General features: G+C 39.6%; 1 protein-coding gene across 8 annotated transcripts in view; it reads right to left on the bottom strand.

The window, feature by feature from the left end:
- Positions 1 to 19,865, bottom strand: part of ARL15 (ARF like GTPase 15) — a 401,193-nt gene that overhangs the window by 11,243 nt on the left and 370,085 nt on the right. The gene's annotated exons all lie outside the window — the stretch shown is intronic.

Raw genomic sequence — 19,865 nt, 5'->3', positions numbered from 1 at the left:
TTAAAAAGACGTTCTCATTAAGGAAACAACTCTCCATCCTAATGAAATGGGTTATCATTCCATGAAAGATTCTCATTTCACTGAACTTGGGTTGGTTTTCAAACAGAAGTTTTAACCTGAAACATGAGATTGGAGCTACAGATATCCAGGGCAAAATTTTGGGAGACACTCATATTTATAAAAATATGCCTTTTATAAAAATAGTTAAGCTTTTAATAAAAATAGTTGCCATAACAATAAGAACCCTCTGGTCTTCAAAGGGGATTGTTTGCTCCTGGATACAAGTTATCATTACCCACTTCACTGGTCCACTCACATAAGTGGACACCCCCTCCTAAGATTCTAGATAATTTCCTCCACTACTTGCTTGGATTTTGCATTTCTTTAGTACACATTTCAACATCTTTTCATCTGGTTCTACAGACATTTAACTTTCTTTTATTGAGATAAAATTTGCATACCATAAAATTCATCCTTTTAAAGTATATTTCAGTGGTTTTTGGAATATTCACAGATATCTGCAACCATGACCACTATCTAATTCTAGGACATCTTCATCACTCAAAAAAGAAACTCCTTACCCATTAGCAGTCACTCCCCATGGACCCTTTCCCCTAGCCCTTGGCAGCCACTAATTTACTTTCTGTCTCTATGGATTTGCCTATCCTGAACATTTCATATAAATGGATCCATATAATATGTGGCCTTTTGTGTCTGGCTTCTTTCACTTAGCATGTTTTTAAGGTTCACCCATGTTGTGGCATATATCTGTACCTCACTCCTTTTTATGGCTGAGTAATATTCCATTGTATGGATATACCACATTTTGCTTATCCATGTGTATCAATTGATGGACATTTGGGCTGTTTCTACTTTTTGGCTATTACAAATTCAGTTATACGAGCCATTACTTTATCCTTAAAACAGTCATTAAAAATAACTACTGTACAGAGGCTGGCCCAGAGGAATAGTAGTTAAGTTTGTGTGCTCTGCTTCAATGGCCTGGGGTTCACAGGTTTGGAGCCTAGGTGAGGACCTAGCATTGCTTGTCAAGCCACCCCGTGGCAGTATGCCACATAAAAGAGAGGAAGATTGGCACAGATGATAGCTCAGGGCCACTCTTCCTGAAGCAAAAAAAGGAGGACTGGCAACAGATGTTAGCTCAGGGCCAATCTTCCTCACAAACAAACAAATAACTACTGTACAAATTAATGGGTTAGGATATCAAGACTCAGTGGGGATGAAGCATTTCCACAAGTCTGGTGAATTCCATTTTTATCCAGATTCACTAGGATATCCTAGTTTCAGTGAGATAACCCAGACTTGGGTAGTTATTCTCTACTTTTTTCATGTGTATGAGTTCTCAGTTCCTTGAGGACATAGACAATGAAAAAAATTAATTTGTATTCTGTAATGCACCCGGTACAATGCCAGACATGAAAAAGATACTCATTTATTTATTTCTTTATAAACAAATTTAAAGAGTTGAAACTATAATGAAAAAGACAACAAAATATGTACTATATTTTATATTTCATCCCATATTAAAATGTTAGTAAAGGAAGGAAACTGAATCTTGGAAAGAAGTTACCACTCTTTCCAATTAATGAGGCCAAGATTTCAAGTAGGAGGTGGGATTTCAGCAACAGTTTCCAAACTGTAGGTCTAATAGGTTTAAACTCTATTATACATATGCCTACAGGCAGCTGCAACGAATTGTTTTGCAAACAGAAAAGTAAACAAGCTATCAGGGAAAACAGAACCACTCCAGAAATCTCAAGACCCATAGGACACTCTGTTTCAAGCTATTCCTTTAATCTGTGTCCAAACAAAGCGTCTCATTCTTATCTCAGAGAATGGAGAGCACTGACACATGCAGAAAGAGAAGCCACAGTGCACTTGTCTTTGCACGCAGGTGCCGGCATCGGAGTTTTCAATAGCATGTATAACACAGTCATTAATTACAGAGGCAGCCAGGCTTCAATGGCATGTCAGTGTTTCTTTTTCTCCTCTCTCTTCTCTTTCCTTTCTGTGGTCATTTCTAGTCGACTCTTGAAAGAGCACTCATTTTTGGTACCAAGCACTAGGAGGGTGTTATACTTGATTCTGTATCTTCCATGTTTGAGATAATACTGAGGATTTACCTTTATCTCAAGAAAGCAAATATGGTAAGTGGGAAGAAATCTATCTATGAAAAACTTTTTTCTGGCAATAGAATATGATTGTTTAAAAAGTTCTACCTATATATATGAGAGCTAGTCAAGTACGTGCTAGACAGGAAGGAGAGTTAATGAATGAGTGCACCAAACACATCGGAGACAACCAATTAGCTTGTCTGAAACACAGGCTTGTAAAGCTATCAGTGACTTATAAAATGGTCTGCTACACACGAGCAAAATGTTGTTTAAATGGCTTGCTTAACTAGATGCATTCACCATGAAATTGATTCTTTAAAGGTTATTTTTTTTAACTTAATACTCATTAACTGTGCATATTCAAATGGCCGGGTGGGCGGGAGGGTGGGTAGATATCCTGATACCGCAACGTGCAGGTGGAAGATAGGAATTTCATAGTTTATGAGGTAAAGAGGTATTGGGGCAAGAAACTCATCAATTACCAACACTTGTGTCTGCCTCAGTAACTGAAATGGATCAACACCAATACAGTATTCCTCCTCTGCCTTGCTAAACGCTTAGATTGGGATTGGGGGATGGGCCCCCAGAACCTTCCAAGGTGGAGAATTTACACTTTTGCGTTACAGAACGGCACTGTTTCCCACCGCAGCCTGCGATTCTATAAAACAGCACGTGAGAGAGAAGACCGGGAACCTGGTATTTTCCAAATCTAACATTTGCCTCGGAGTGGACATCAAGTTTCAGCCCCCAAAGACGTACTTGACTGAAACATTTGAGGTAACTTGATGTTGGCTGACATGTGATTGACAACCACGATACTATTTCATATTTTGAATTTTCTTAAAAAAACGATTGTGTATTTTAAAACTGGATTTTGGCCATGCCTCATATTCAACTTTTTCTGTTTTACAAGGCTCCATGCCACAGACTTCAACCCATTGCCACCTGATCAGACAACCAGGAAAACACACTTTGATTTTGCCAGGTCTAGCTGTTCTCCCTGCTTATTCAATGCTGGTGCCCTGAGTGCTCCTCATTAAACCCCCATCAGTTGGCCAACTCAAGGGTTTCTTTGACTCAACAAATTATCAGGGAAAAAAATACATTTAGACAATTGCTAAAGCTTGTTAAAGACAAAAAAATCTTTTAAAAATAGTTTATATATTCCAGCTTATTTGGCTTTTGAAATGGACTATATGTCCCTTATCTCAGTCTTGTAGCTGCGAGGTGTGAGAAAGCAAGAGCAGGAGGAACAAATCGAAATATTAATCTATGGAACCCAAATAAACATGTTTAATATTGGCCTTGTGGTACTATGGCAGCGCTCTGTCCTAACAACGACAACATTCAGATGTTGGAGCAGATTCAAATTCTTGGGCCTTAAACAGGAGACAGACAAATATGGCAAGCCATGCATTGCTCAGCCGCCAATGGAGGGTGCCAACGGCTCTGTCCAGATGCAGAGATATTCAAGGGATGTTCCTGTCAGCAGTTTGTCCTTTGGCTCCAGCAAGGAGCCACCATGGAAACACTGGGAGGAAAAGAGAAAACAGGAAGGCGAGGAGAGATGGAGAAAAAGGCAGAAAAAGCTGACAGCTGCCTCAATAACACATCTGAGCAAGGGGAACAGGTAACAAATGGCCTTGCAGCAAACTGCCATGTTGTTAGTCAGGGGGGGAGAATTTCTTTTCCTGCTGGCAATACAGCCAGGAGCCTGATATCCTGGCAACTGAGAAATATGAGCTTGGAGAGAGGCTTGCAGGCAGTCTCAGAAAAGAAAAGCTGAGTGGTAATCTGTCCTGAGGAATTTTAGCCAGAAAAACCCACACAGGACCAGTTGAACTCAGAATAAAGCCTGTGAAAGACAAGTCTGGAGAACATTACAATCAGACACAAAGAGAACACCAGAAATGAAGGTTCAAAAAGCCATTGACTGGATTTACCACAGCATTATTAGTGTGGCCTTGGGTCCTAGCTGTCATCTCAGGACTAGTCCAAACCACTAGTTCTCAACAGGGGAGGGGAGGGGAGGCAACTATACCCCCCAGGGGACATTTGCCAATGATTGGAGATATTTTTGTTGTCACAACTCAGGGGTGGGCGATTGGTTGCTACAAACATCTCGTAGGTAATGGTCAGGGATGCTGCAAAACATCCTCCAACGCACAGAGCACCTTTCTCTCTCCCCTCAACTAAGAACCACCTAGCCCAAAATATCAATAAGGCCGAGGTTGAGAAACTCTGCTCTGAACTGATCTTTTAAGGCAAAATTGGAGAACAAAGGCCTGCTTAATGATCCAAGGGACGGTTTACTAGCACTGGGCTCCCTCCCTGGAATCAAGAGGAGATTTAGGAACTGGATTGGAAAGGCAGACAAGGAGCTCCGGCAGGGAGCAGCACAGGTGGACGATTTATACTCTCTGTCCTTCCTTCTTGTTCAAAGTGGAAATAAGCAGATTTTGGTGGGGAAGAGTCAGAACATTAAACTGGGCTGAAACAAGTGCTCCGAGAAAACAGCCCACTTTCACTCATTCTACACATTCACTGTTTCAGGCTCTGAGGAGACAAAAGTGAACATGACAAGCCCCAGGCCTCATGGAGCTTATAGTCGTGGAAGAGACTGACAGATATCAAGTAAGTAGGAACTAAGTAAGTAAAGTAAGGTAGAAATAAGTGCCATGAAGAAAAAGAAGGCACCACAGCAATAACATTTGCCCTATAACTCATCCAAAAGAGGGACTGAAGGTATGATGGGTTAAGTATCAAGCAGTCACAGATAAGGACAAATCTTTAAATGGTTTCAAAACAAAACTTCATATAGTTACAATAAAAGCTCTCTTGATTAACCTCCATTAGTTGCCTAGGACCAACAGACTCTTCATTCCCCTGGCCCAAGATGACAATTGATGCTGCCCATGCAGTCAGTGTCCACGCTTGGTGGGTACAGCATCCGAATGACACTGGCCACACGCTGATGCTCATGGCCGGTGAACTGCTCTCTGGCATGTCTGCTCCTTTCTGCTCCTGAGTTGTTTCACCATTAAGGCAATCATATTTGTTATTATCATTAAGAGGTTTAATTAAATGTGACGTCAATGAATGAAATATGAACTTGAAAAGAGAATCTCTATTTCTACGAACAATGAAATAGAATTTGTTCAAAGACTCAATAAAGGTAAGTCACTGAAAACAAACTGCTGATGAATTAGATTTAGGTAAGACAACTGCAAAGGACTGGGAGGAAAAGGTGCAGATCTCTTCTTGAAGATCTCTAACTTATGATTGTAATTTAAAGCAACAGGAGCTGAAAATCAAAGGCAATGGCTGTGTTTTACGCAAGAAATATACAACAGAATTCTGACTAGTGGCCACATACTCAGAGCAAAGGCCTTGGCCCAATGTCAAAAGATTAGTACCATTTGTATGTTTTAAGTTAAAAAATGTTATTCAGGGTGTAAATTTATTTTATTTTTTTAATGACAAGACACTTTAATCCTTGATTAAGTGTTCAACTACCAGTCCAGATCAGGCCAAATAATGGGCTTCTAGCTGTACATTTCAAATCACACTTTTTATTCTGTCTGAATCAAACTCCTTCTCTGAGGGGAAGTCATTAACACCCACTTCAGGCTGAAGTTTAGAGTTTTACATAAAATCATGTCCACTGTCAGAATCAACACTAGAGTCTATCGCCTCAAATCCGTTTGTGAAAGAAAGTAGAGTATAAATAAATAAAATTAAAACACTCAAATCCATACTCACACACACCCACACCCCTGCCATCTCCTGTGGAAATACTCACATCTGTGAAAGTATATTATGGTTACAACTGGATACCTCGTTACACACTACATTATTCTGAATGTATTTGTAAAATATTTTCTAAATAGAACTTAGTCCCATTTTCTAGATTCAGAAATGGAAACAGAATTATAAAGTATACCCAGCAGGAAGATCTCCCTGAACCTTTTCCTGGCCTATGCCCGGGATTACTGTCTCCCTCACTCACAGTCCTCCGGGGAGCAGGCAATCTTAGCGCTTTGCAGAATGGTCCTATTTTACCTTGAAATTATTATCTGTTTCTTTCCATGCTTATCATGTTATCTATCAGTAAGATGGCAATTGTATCACAGCATTTGAAAATAAAAATCATATCATACCAACGCCTGACAAATGATGGCTTGTGCTATCTATTTTTAACTAGAAGGTAAGTGCCAATAATGGAATAATATAAAATGATGCATGTAAATGGCATTTACCTCTGTGTGTCCAAAAATTTATTTGCAGTGAATGAATTACCTGATATCTTGTCTTCACTACATTTAACATAAGAGGATTTGGACTTCAGAGTCTTCGAAATAGGGTTTGTAAATTTTAGGTGCCTATTCATGACATCTAATCTTTCACCCAAAAAGAAGACGTGGCTCTAGAGAAATAAAGATACGGCAAGTAAATTCTTGCCTACTTGATTCCAGCTTCTCCTCCAGACATACAACACATGTAACTGGAGCACACGGTTTTCGTAAAATAGACGGTCAAGTTAAAATCTCTTGCAGCTGCTGAAATACTTAAATTCTGATTTCTACGATGTCACAGACACTAAGTATGTAGGTAACCTGGTGACAGGTTGAACTGCTTTTTGGTGCTGTTAGAAGGGGCAAGCTGGTTTGGTAAAGCTGTCTTGGTATGACGTAAGGGGTTGCAAGGCTTGGATCAGTAACTAAAAGCATTGTTTTGGAATGGGGTTTGCCCAGTTCTGACATGACCACTCACTTTGTAAACCACCAAGACACAGGATACTTCCTACACAACCTGAGGAAAGAGAAGGAAATGGAACAGATAAACAGATGTACAATATAATGGGTGAAAGTTCTTAACACGAGATGGAGATGGAAGTGAACTGAACTGGCTGTTTTCTCTCTCTCTCTTTTAAATTAGGTCATTAAGCCAAAGACTTATTTAAAGCACTGAAAGACAGAATTTATTAACTAGCACTCATGGAAGAATTGAAAAAAGAGTTCCCTAAATGAGCAAATGACTCTATCCTTACAGCTAGGCTTTGGAATGGCTTGTATAACTGTCTTAATGGTTTTATGAAATATTATAAATTAGACTCTCACAGTTCAGGTTTAAGAAATTCATTGGTGCTGCATCATAGATGTTTAAAAAAATTCCTATATCTGCACAAAGCAAACCACTCTCTGGAAAATCCTGAACCCCTTGCACACCCAATATTCCCCTCCCCAATTCTTCCCACCCCAAGAATCCTTCCCATCTGCCAGCTGGGTTTCATTTTAAGAATTTCACACTGAATATAAAGTGCTATTTTGACCATGTGGCTCCAGGAATGTGAATTTATAGTCTATTCAGATTGTACGCAAATGATTGACAGAGAGGGGATTAACCAACTGGATGCGATCAAGCCGCTCCCTCTTCCTTCAGGTTACTTTAAGTTTCCAGGAAAGGATGGCCATCCTCACACTGCTTCACTGAGGGTAGGCCAGCAAGTACAGTCTCCTAGCAAGGCACTTTTCACTTAACTACTAAATGGCCACTACACCTTGGAACTCTTTTCCCTATGTTCCCATGCCTCCCACATTCCATCTATTTCCCCACATGTAAAATGGGAACACTGAAGTTTGCTTTATAGACATCTCTTGCAACAATGTTCAGTTACGAACACATAATCTAACACATAAATATAATACTGGTCTTCAGGTTCAAGAGTAAAATTTTTGGAAAGTATATGTGTCTATTTGGTTTTCTTGGGTAAGGACTAGCGATACCTAATGACTTAACCATGGGAAAGGCTCTGCACACAGTATTTCAGAGACTGTTTGAACATCTTGGGCGTCTAGAAATGTTTCAAACACCATTGCTATTTAAGCTTTCCCACATGAAGTAGTCCTGGTTTTTTCAAAAGGTACCATCTCGTTTCAGACTTATCATCCTCAAATATTATCACAGGCAGGAAAGGGATGCTATAACTATATATTCAGATTTTCTAAGACTTTCTTTTTTGCAACTTTAGGGTCACGCTGTTCCTAGGACTCGGTATACTCACTAAATGCATGGTAAGTAAAACTATAAAACAGATTACTTCCCTGTTTAATGAAAGCTCAATGAAAGGATTCTCAAGCACTGAATTTTGAGAAGGGTGTATAGAATGTATTTAGATCTGATACTGTGATACTGGAGCCAGTTTCAAAATTAATGAGCACATCTAAACTTGTATTATACACACATACACACACACACACATACACAAAAGTAGACACTGGAGGAAAGTTGACATCATCAGAAAAGTACATGCTTATCCCATCCTGTCAAGTTTGATTCTGTTAAAGATAGGAAAGGTTTTGTTTGAAGGTAGGGTCTTTAGCGTCTAAGTTATTCTGGAAGAGAGAACAATGCCTCCCCGCTCCCTTCCTTCAAGACAAACAAAGAAAGTACCTCTAGAAAATGAATTATAATTAGAGGGAAATTTCTCCTACTTGTCAGTATAATAAATATGGTTTAATTAAAAAATTAACAAAATTATATTAACTATATACATTATATGTTAACTTTTAGACACATTATATGAACAGTTAAGAAAGTTATTTGAGCATAGAGGAAGGTATGGAAGAAGCCACATCAAACTGATAATATTGGATGGTAACATTAGGGAATAGAGATTATTAACTTTTTCTTATACCTCTGAATTACTGGGCTTGAAACAATAAGCTCCTACAGTTTCTGTACTTTAAAAAACCAATACAGTAAAAACATACATATAAACAAATCAGAGTACAAAAAGAGCATTTAAAAAAAATTAAAATATGCCTGTATGCAGAGACACATACAGAAAGGTAATCTGGTTCATAGGAGAAGCTTAATAAACACTTGATGCATGAATGTGAAGAAAACAATAGCTGACAAAAATTCTCCTCATATGTTGGTATCTACTCATGTGACAAAAGAAATATAATTGCTTTTGAACCATAAGATATCAAGCATTTTGGGGATGTAAATTTTAAATCGATATTAATTTACATAAATGATAAGCGTGTGTCCCCTTCTGGAAGGTGGGTGATCTTCCAGGCAGGCAAGAACGCCACTCAGGACTCTTAACCTTTGTGACTGAAACATTTGACACCCTCTCACCAGGCTGCAAAGTTCCTATGTGGATTTTCCATAATCAGCTGTAGCAGTGCTTCAGGTCTTGGACAGGAAAGAAAACCTCCTACTCTCCACTCTTCATCAGACCCCCTTCAGAGAGAAAGAAAACTCAGAGAAGATCATTGAAAGGGCCAGGTCATTCATCTTCCTCTGCAGGATGTCTAATGCTATCCTTGAAGGAAGTTCAAGTAAAGCCTGCCGAAAGCTGTAAAATCACTTCACTCCCTGCGTTTTTATACCAGGGGCTTTATTTAATGTCACCACAAAAAATTCAGAACTACACTTACTGTAAAAATGTTGTCATGGATTACTCAATAAATCAGTCAGTGTCTCCTATAGAAAAAGTCTCTTAGAACTGTGCTACAGCAGCGTTTATCTTCCCTGTGGAAGACACATCCTCCCTCTTTTCCAATAACGAGAAATATGTCACAGATCATGAGTCCCCATCTTTTTATTTTTCAGAACCTCAGAGCACTGAGTGAAGCCCAACGGGAGGAGCCATTTGACCCATGGGGTTGGCATTATTACAGTTTCCTTTTCTTTGTCCTGATCCTCTATTTCAATTTTTTATTATTATTATTTTCATGTGGGTCAATTTAAGTTCTTTGTAGACAGAAGCAGTGGACCATATAGACATATAAAAATAAAGAAACATCTTCATCTGGAGTTGAATGACAAATCCAATCTCTTGGCTTGGTATTGGTACTGAAGGGAAGACAATAGCTTCATCGAAAGTCACCAGTCTTGAGTCATTCCTACTATTGTAGGAGCTTCCTAAAAGTGCTTGTCACCACTATGACCACGGAGTATGGACTCCAGTTTTATCAGAATTGTCTCAGTACAAGAAACTTCAATTGAAGTTAATTCATTTTAAGAATGGATTTTATGTACCACGGTAAGAAGAAATTCTTCAGTAGGTCAAATCCCTTACAGAAAAATCCAAGGGAATGTTCAATAGTTTTACTGAATAAAACAAATGATGCTTAAAACATCATTTTTCAGGGTTTTTTTTTTTTCTTTTTTTAGATGGTGGTCGTGCTCATATAGAATTTTTTCCCCTGTGGTGCTTTGGGGTGATGGGATTTTAACTGTACTGTCCAATTTTTATTATCTTTTAGATCAGACATCAGATGTCATCTGGCATTTGTAACGCCACATGATCAAACCCAACGACACCGTCAAAAATAATCCTCCAATGGGGGAGGGCGAAAATCTAAAAACAGAAAAATTAAGTATCTTTAGCCATAGGACTTTGGCCAGGTTCTGTGAGATAAATAAAATCTGCCTTTACTCCTCATTTTTCACCTTCCTTCCCAATAATTCCTATCAGCAATCCCAGGACTTCCAAATCTCTCTATATGCCTACTATGTGTCACACATTCTTTTAAGATTTCAACAAAAAATATATTAACTCATTAACTCTCATGTCAACCACTGAGGGGCATACTATTACTATTCCTTTTTTCAAAGCCAAGACACTGAGGCTTGCAGAGGTTAAGTGGTGTGTCCGGGCTCTGGGAGCAGGACACGAAGGTGGTGGTCTGGCCCCAGAGCCTGTGTATAGCAGAACTATGCTGACTATCAGCATGGTGCACACTGAGAGCACCAGCCACAAAGAAGTGGGTTTCTGTGGAAAGACTAATGATTAATAAAAGGAAATGAAATCCAACAGTATGTAACTTCAGGCACCTAAAATAAGGCTGGAATAAGACCTGGGTGCAATGCCTCCTGAAGTCCCTTAAAAATCAGTCCACAGAGACAGCCACTCCTTGAAAGTATTCTAAGCAGGACAAAGCATTTCTGACCATAGAATCATTTTGACTATTTCTTCACTATCATCTTTACAGTACCCACTCCCCCAAGGGCAGCATTGAATGCATCGGCAGACAAACACTTTGAAACTGTAAAGGTTTACTGACAGCCTCCTATGTAACATGGAGTCTCCAAGAGGCCAAAGATTGGTAGAATATTGCAGACTTTCTACGATCTGGATTCAACCTATCCATTCATCGATTCAATAGATATTCATGAGAAACCTACTATGTGCCAGATAACTATTCTAGAAACTAAAGATACAGTAGTGAACGAAACAGAGTAATTCCAAATTTCTGGCTGCTTACATTCTAGTAGAGAGAGACTGACAGTGAGAGTGATAAATCAGTCAAATACTAAACAGTATGTTAGACTATGGTATGAAGTACTAGGAAGATGAAGCAGGAAAGGTGCTTGGGAGGTCTGCAAGCCAAAATAGGATGGTCATCTCTCAACACTCACAGATTCCCATGTCCCTAACTTTCTAGTCCAGCTGGGTTTAGTCACTCCCTAGACCCATCTTGCCCTTCCCATAGATGAGCTCTTTGGTCAAGGTATTTCTTTCTCCTAGAAGGCCTGCTGCCCTGTCTCTGTGTGGGTGGCAGTTTAGTATAATGATAGTTAACTGGACTGGAGCCACAACTACCAATGTTTAAATCTCTGCTTTACCATTCACTAGCTGTTTGACTTGAGGTAAATTTCTTAACTGTTCTAGGCCTTAGCTTCCCCACTGGGAAAATGAGTGTAATAATAACTACAATTAGAATAATGCCTACCTCACAGGGTTCATTGTGAGGCTCAAATGAATTAGGATATATAAAGCATTTGGAAAAGTGCCCGGCATTATCCCATAACCACTACCACCACTACCAAAAATCTGCTTTTAGTTGTGCTTAAGACCCAACTCAAATGCCACTTGCTCAATCCTTAATCATAACAGCTGAAGGAGAGATGTTCCTTCTCTAAGATCTGTAGTCCCTTGGTTTTATCATTCCAGTGGGATTTGCCCTTTATCACTGCAAGTATTCACACTATCTTGAAGTGCGGATTATTTATATGTATATTTATAAACAACCCCTCCTCCCATGAAGTCACAACCCCTGAGGGTTTAGACTAAACAAACTTTTCTTCTTTCTCCTTATCTCCTTCTCTTCCCTCCTGTTGAGTGCTTTAATCAGTTCATTATTCATATACACCAGAGAGTGGTAGGACAAGAAAATGGGAGAGAAACTAGAGCACATACATACACATTACTTATAGTTCTACATTATTCGTTCATTAAATTTAAGTCTACCAACATTCTTGATCTGATCTCCTTCCTGGAGAAAAGCCTGTATGGGACACAGAGAAGGGAGAACACAGTTCCTGTCCTCCCAGGATCCACAATCTAAATCGGGTAGAAAAACACCTCTAACTAAACAACTTTGAGTCCCAACACTACTTGAATCTATGCCTCAAAGTGGCTCCTGTCTCTCCACATAGACCATGTATTTTTACACCTTGGGGTTGCTACTTTTCCAACTCATCCATTCTGGAACTTCCCTCCTGCTCTGTCATCTTTCTTCTTTGTTTTTGATATCCCTACCCCCAAGAATTCATTGGTCTCTCAGCCCAAGTTTTGCACATACACATTGTATATACATTTACTCATTCATTCATTATTTGCTAAGGTCTTCATTTCTCCTAAAGTGCAAATTCTCCAGGAAGAGGACATGGCTGAGAGCCCTTTGCCCTATCACTCATCTTGGCAAATCCTGCATCTGGAGCAGAGCCTGATGTGGGGCAGATGCTCAGGGGGTGTTCTCTGAAGGGAAGTGAATGAGCTGCCAACAAGAAAAATCAAAGGGATTTCGGTCCCTTCTCTCCTCCCTGCCATTGCCTTCTGTGCAGAGATGCTGGAGCAGGGAGCTGACCAAAGCAAACTACTAGAGAGAGGAGAAGAGCCACAAATGATTCTTAAAACAGGCCGGCTAGGATTATCTGTAGTTTTTACTGATTCATTTGGTAGGCGGCTTTATTATAGTGCCAGGCACTACACTGTAAGGCAGAAAGACAAACAAGGTAGGCTACTGGGTAAGAAAGATAATTATAATGAAGAACGCTGCATGTGGGAAGTATGTGTGCACGTGCGCGCACATTAGGAGGGTGTGAGGTTTACTTGTCGTGACAGTAGCTAACCTGTTCAAGAGTTCATTCTAAGTTATGAGAAAATAATATAAAAGGCCTTTAAAACTATAGTCTTCATGTCTAGCACTAAACAGTCTAAACAATGTCTACATTATTTTATTTTGTGGAGGATATGCTGTCTCTGACAGCGCCTACTTTTATGACCCAATCAATTAGAGATTCCTATTCCAGCTGCCACCCTATTCATTTATTTTAGTTGTAAAAATGGAAAAAGTGAAAGGAAGAAATTTTAAATCTGTATCCTTGTCACATTCACTCCTTTTCTTTAGAATGATGTTGATCCAAGAAAAACAGTTTGAACCAGGGCATCGTATATTTTGAATTTCACTACATTGAGTAGCAAAGATAAACTATTTTATTCTCAAGTTGGCTTTTGACTTGCCAGGTGACTTTATGTGGTTCATTTATTGCTTCCTAATTTAGCTTCTCCTATTCCACAGGAGAAATCTAAAACTTACTCATACAACACTCAGAACAGATTTAATTAAGAGAATACCTTAAATTCAACTGGGCTGTATGCAGGTGAAGAGTCAAAATGCAATACAGAAAGAAAAATAGAAAAGTAGGTTCCAGAACACAAAGTATTACATTTTTGGAAAGTTTTTACTATGACAGAAGTGGGTGAAACATCTTTTAAGGCATTTGTACTAAGCTTGCCTAGCAAATACACAGCTAACCTAGAACACTCTGAAAGAAAAATAAAGTTACTTGGAATCTCCTTTGAAACCAGAAAAAGGCTAGTTGATTGGTAAAGACCCAACATATTTCCCCTAAAGGCTGTTAACATCACAAGGAGACACAAGGCATTACAGTGGGCAAATTAAGTCCTGACAGGTCATTTAGGGAACTCACACATCCCAACATCTGACAGTCTTCCCATTTCATTTTGCTCTGCACATCAAAGAGATGGTTTACCTCTAACCGAAATCTCTGATATTCAGTAATCGCCTATTCATACTTATATGAAGGACACCACTACAAAAGAAACCCACAAAGCTTCAGTTGGCTCTGGATTCAATATCCCAGGGGAAGACAACAGTTTTTGTTTTCTTTTCTTTCTGGGGAACAAAAGCATCAGATAGGAAAATCTGTCCCTTTGGAAAAGGACCAGCCATTTGTTCTCTAGGAGGCCCTGAAAATAAGCAGATAAGGGAAAGTGGATATCTGGACTTGCCTGAGAAAAGCCTTTTAGGTCCAATTGTAGCAACTTATTTGAGAGCTGCAACTCATTAAGGGTGTCTCTGATATCACTGCAGATATGAAGATTAGTGGAACATACCAATAGATTGAATCATCAAACAATTCTCTTAGGAATTTGAACATAGGCGATTTGATGGAGAGTTACTCCAAAGACTCAAGCCTGTATGGGATCCTGGTAGAGATAAGATACAGACACCTTTTAGACAAGGGCTTCATTCTTCAGAAATGGAAGCTCAAATTAAGAACTTTCCATCAACATTATCATCAGTGTTTATTAGGAGTCCACAGACATACTCTGCAGGCACTAACCAAACACACAAAATCTCACATCTCTGCCTTCATGGAACGTACAAAGGGAGGAGGCAACCCCACCCCCAACTCTCATTCCAGAGGCTACTCACCAGGGAACAGATCTTTTAAAAAATGTTACCAGTTTGTATCCTTAAATCTTTATTGATCCAGAAAACAGTGCTCGTCAAGTTTCTGGCTTGAGAAGAGCAGCTACAATGAGCCTTTTCGGATCCTCAAGAGAAGCTGTTGGATATCCTTTTTGCCTCGCCCTCAGATGCACTGAACATTGCTCTAGTCTGTCATTTATCAAACTCCTTCACCAGAGGAGTGAGGGGGCCCTTTTGCTTCTTATTTTATGAGTCTGCCAGGAGTGAAATTGGCAATCAAAACTGAAGCTAAATTCCTCAAAACGCTTTTGGTAAATAGACATAAGACAGCATTGTGCTTACCCATATTGCGTATTCTGAGCTATCAATCTTAAACTGAAACTCGAAAGAGGCTCTGAATTTCCCATTCTTAGAAATCGCATGGCATATGCAATAAGAACATATGGCCTTGAGATAGCTGAGGCTTCAATTTGTACCACAGCCAAGAAAACTAGACACCCAAGTGTATAACTACTAATGAATTAAGGAATAATGCAGAGAATTTGCCGAGAGAAGGAAAATACAGACCTAGCGAGGAAAAAGCAGACATTTTAAAGGTATCTGGCAATTGGGTAACATCAAAAATATTTACGTAAATGCGACAATGAGAGTGATTAGATTTGGGGGGCGCGGGGATGAGAGTCTTCTCAAACTCAGCAGATTTTCAACAATTATCAAAGATGATAGTACGGCTTTTAAAATTGCAAACAGGGGATTGCATACTAATAAATATGAAGCTCTTAAAATCTGGTTCTAAAGTAACAGCCAGCAACACAGGTCCTTGACAAACATTTAGCAAATGAAATCAAAGAGTCTAAGTGTCTGAAAGAATGTTAAATATGCCAAGCAGATAAGATTTGGAAATATAATTTTCATTTGAAGAACTGACTGGAACGTATACATTCAAGGGTGAGAGATAGAACTCGGTGAGGTTGAGAGTAAAAAAACTGTATCCCTTTTGAAGGCCCATTAAACTTTAGAAGTATCAGCACAAATCCATAACCCAACTGCACAGTTAAATGAATACAAATAGATATACAATTAACTCTATCACTTCTGGATTTCTACGGGGCTTTTATTTCCTCCCATTTGGGAAGGAAAACCTCAGTGGTTTATCTTGAAAGCACCAGGTGTGGGTGAACACTCACTGGACAACCATACAGGGCATAATACACACCTCAAAACACCTTCCTATCAAGACTTTTGTTATAGATCACCGCCAATCTCTGTGAGAACAGGGACCATATTGTAAAGATCAGCAGTCACGCAGTTTTTTTTAACAAGTTCAAGTTCTAAATTGTAATTCCAATAGGTGAGTGCCCAAGGTGTTAGACAATATACTGAGTAGTAGGGCAGCAGAGCCCTCCCAGGCACATACCTTCGATTTGGAAGAAATTAGGGATGCCATTGAAATGAATGTGGAACGGTGTGCAGGACCTTTGAGTATTCACAGTAGAATTAACAAATGAAGACTAGCCGCCCCTTGTAAAAGTTAACTACAGTCCTGTCAAGGGGCTCACTCTGCAGTGAGTGTGACCAGCATGAAGGTATTTACCTTTCTCAGAATGAAGAAAAGGAAAAAGATAACCCAGCGCTTGTACAAGCAATAATATAAAAGGGAAGAGAGAAGTGGTTGAGGGAAGCAAGAGATGATGAGAAAGCTTTGAGCAGCACACCTGTGTGTGCACTTTATGAAAGAGCTAAGATTTCCAGATCACAGATCCGTGGCAGCTGCATGTTTCTATGGAAAGGGAGGGGAGCGCAGGAGCAAAGGGGGCTGATGTTTATTGAGCACCTTCTCCATGTCAGGCTCCAGAACACCCCACGATGGAGTCACTCCACCTGTTGCTTATACCAATGGGTGAACCTGGTGTTGGAGTTACTGCCTTTGTTCCTCATATCCGTGCTCTGCTTTGTGAACCAGAAAGATCACTGTCCTGCCATTTTCTAACCATGTCATCTTGAACAAGTCATTTCATGTCTTTCGATTTTAGTTTCCTATTTTTTAAATAGAGAAATAACACACCTGTCCTTGAAGGGTTTTGGTACAGACAGAATACAAATATAGGCAAGGTCCTTAGCACAGTGACTGTCAAAAGTAGGTGCTCAAAACTGGATACTTTTATGAACAAAATTGATAGCTACTTTCTAGAAAGCTGGAATTTGAAACTAGGTTTTCTAACTCTAAAGATTGTGTTTTTTTCCACTTAGGGGTTTCCCAACTTGATTTTTTTTAAAACAGAAGAATTTTTTTTTTTAAATAAAATCTCATGCCAAAGCCCCAAACTGTTTTTCCTTTCCTGTAAGTATCTTCATAAATTTTTTTTGGCTCTTTTGCCAAAAACAGCCCAACTTGACAAACTTTTTCCCCCCATATATTTAAGGCTGGAGTGTCATTGCGGCTATAATGAAAGGCTCCCACATCATGTTTTTTGTTCTTGGCTTTAACTTAGTGTGCATCTCTGCTTGGTTGGCTTTCATAATTTACGTTCTTGTCATTTCGAGTAAGAATGGCTCTCCAACACAAGGTGAGTGTTTCTATGGGTTTCTGCTAATTTGCATAGTCTCTAAGCAACTGGAAAATGGTGAGCATCACTGTGGTTGCTACCTGGATGCTCCTGGAATTAGAAAAAAACCCAGACTATTTCCTATGTGCCAGGTACTGTGGTAAGTGCCTCAGATAACTGTGGCAGCAACTGCTAGTACACACCAACATCTGTGCCCTCATCTCCTTCCAGGGTAAAAGGCTAGACTACACTCCAGAGCTTCCACCATGGTTGGGTGTGGCCAGGGGACTGGGTCCTGGGAATGGGAGCACAAATGATACGCATCCCTTCTACTCCTGGAACAAACAAAACCTTTGGGATGCTCCCTTTTGCTGTGCACAATCCTTGATCTCCTTCCATGAGAGGTTGAATAGAGTGGGCCCCAAGGAGAGCAGCACAGGATACAAGGTGTCAGGATCCTTGAATAATTACAAGGAGCCGAATGCTCCCACTGATCCATACTGGACTGTGAGGTGACCAAGAAATAAACTTATAGCCACAAGCCACTGAGGTTGTAGGCTTTATAGCAACTCGTGTCACTTACCCCAACCAATAAAGAAACACTACCTCATTTATTCTCATTATAGTATTATCACCTACAATTTAACTCATATGGAAACTGAGGCTCAGATAGGTCAGTAACTTGTCCAAGGGAAAAAAGCTAACAGGTGATGAAACTGATGTTCAGCCCAAGGTCAGTCTAACTTCAGAACCCATGCTCTTACCCACAGCAGTCTACTGCCTCCTTAATAGTCATTATAATTATGTAAGTACAAACTCACATTATGGACATTTCCAGTTTTAACACTGAACTTACGTTCTAGTAATAGAAGCATTTTATTTTCCCACTAATTATAGTGAAGATTAGTAAAAATTAACGTGGACTAACTTTTGTAGATGATTTTACTCAGGGAGTGACAGATTAACATATATAAAACATTAAAAGCAGGACTGCTTTGATGAAGCAAGGCTGGGGTTCCCAGGAACAAGCAGTTTGAAAACCACTGTGTCACATCATATTCCTCAGTACTGTGCTACTCAGGTTTATTCTTATTTTTTAATGTCTTGCTAAGTTCTTGATTCGGTTTTATAGACATATGAGTGCTATGGGTTGAAAGTTAGTGTACCTTTAAAGCAAGGAAGACCTGAGTGACAAGATGGAGCCATGAATGCCTGCTCAGTAAACCACTTCTTGTTTTACTTAACTTGTAGAGTAGCACCATTTGTTTTGTTGTCTAATTACTGATCCTCACCAGCCAGCCACTTTGTAATGAAGAAGACTAATTCTTCTGATGTGTCATCAGTTTGAGTTTCTGGCGTGGCCTTCTCAAATTTCAATTCTTTCCTTCTTTAGGTCTGCAGTCTATATTCAGCTCTGTTTAGCTCAGTTAACATTTCCTGTCCCCTTGCCTGTATTTAGTAATGAGGATGCTTCATGGTTCAGACCTGGTCCCTGTCTGGGACCAGGAGAAGAATCTAATATTTCACCATAAAAGGATCACTGTTCTGTACTAGTTCAGTTAGTCCCTGAATCTGTTTTTTTTTTAAAATGTCAATGACTACAGTAACTTTGAGCAATCATTCATGAAGGCTCCTTAACTTTCCGTGTAGATAATGTCTAGTGCAAGGGGAATATTTAAAATACTCAAGAAGGGGTATGGCATGGATACTAACCAATCAGAATGGATGCTGGTGGTGCTGGAGCACGGTTCTGGAGGCTCCCTGCTAAGTCAGGAATTATCCCTTTGGTTGTAGGATTGTGGTGCAGCCCAGGAGGTTGTGAGGGAAGGACCAATGCAGTTAGATAAACAGGGGGGCACTTACAGGGATAGGTCAGTATTTTAACAACTGGTCCATACGTGGTGATGCAAACTGACAGACTACTGCCTTGCCCTAGAGTATGTGATGGAAACTCAGACCTGTAAGCACCACCTCCACAGGAAAAGAAGAGCCACCTTTCCACCTCTGCTGACAAGTGAGTCATATAGCTCTGGAACCAGAAATGCAAGAGAAAGACACCCTGAAAACTGTCTATTCTCTTGAGAACATTCGCTTTCCTTTATAAGCATTTCAAGTGGAGCAGTACTCAATAAACGTTGGTGATTGACTGACATTTATTGAATGCCCAGTGTATAAAGAGCATGTTCTGGGAAATTTATAATAAGAAAATACAAATGACCCAAATTAAACTTGCTGTTATTTTGATGTTTGATTAAAAAGGCAGCCTTTTGGAGATGAGTATGAATCTTAACTATAACCCAATGAAGTCTTGTGAAGAGATAGGTAACTTCAAACTTAGGATCAAACACGCTTTGCAGAGTGCCTTCCCCCTTCGTCAGTCAAGTTCTGGTCTTCATCAGTTGCCACTGGCAAGGGTCAGACAGAAT

This window comes from Equus przewalskii, chromosome 20 (genome assembly GCF_037783145.1).
Source record: "Equus przewalskii isolate Varuska chromosome 20, EquPr2, whole genome shotgun sequence".
Taxonomy (NCBI): Eukaryota; Metazoa; Chordata; class Mammalia; order Perissodactyla; family Equidae; genus Equus; species Equus przewalskii.
The sequence above is the reverse complement of the archived record's forward strand: the minus strand, read 5'-3'. Positions and strand labels throughout refer to the sequence as shown.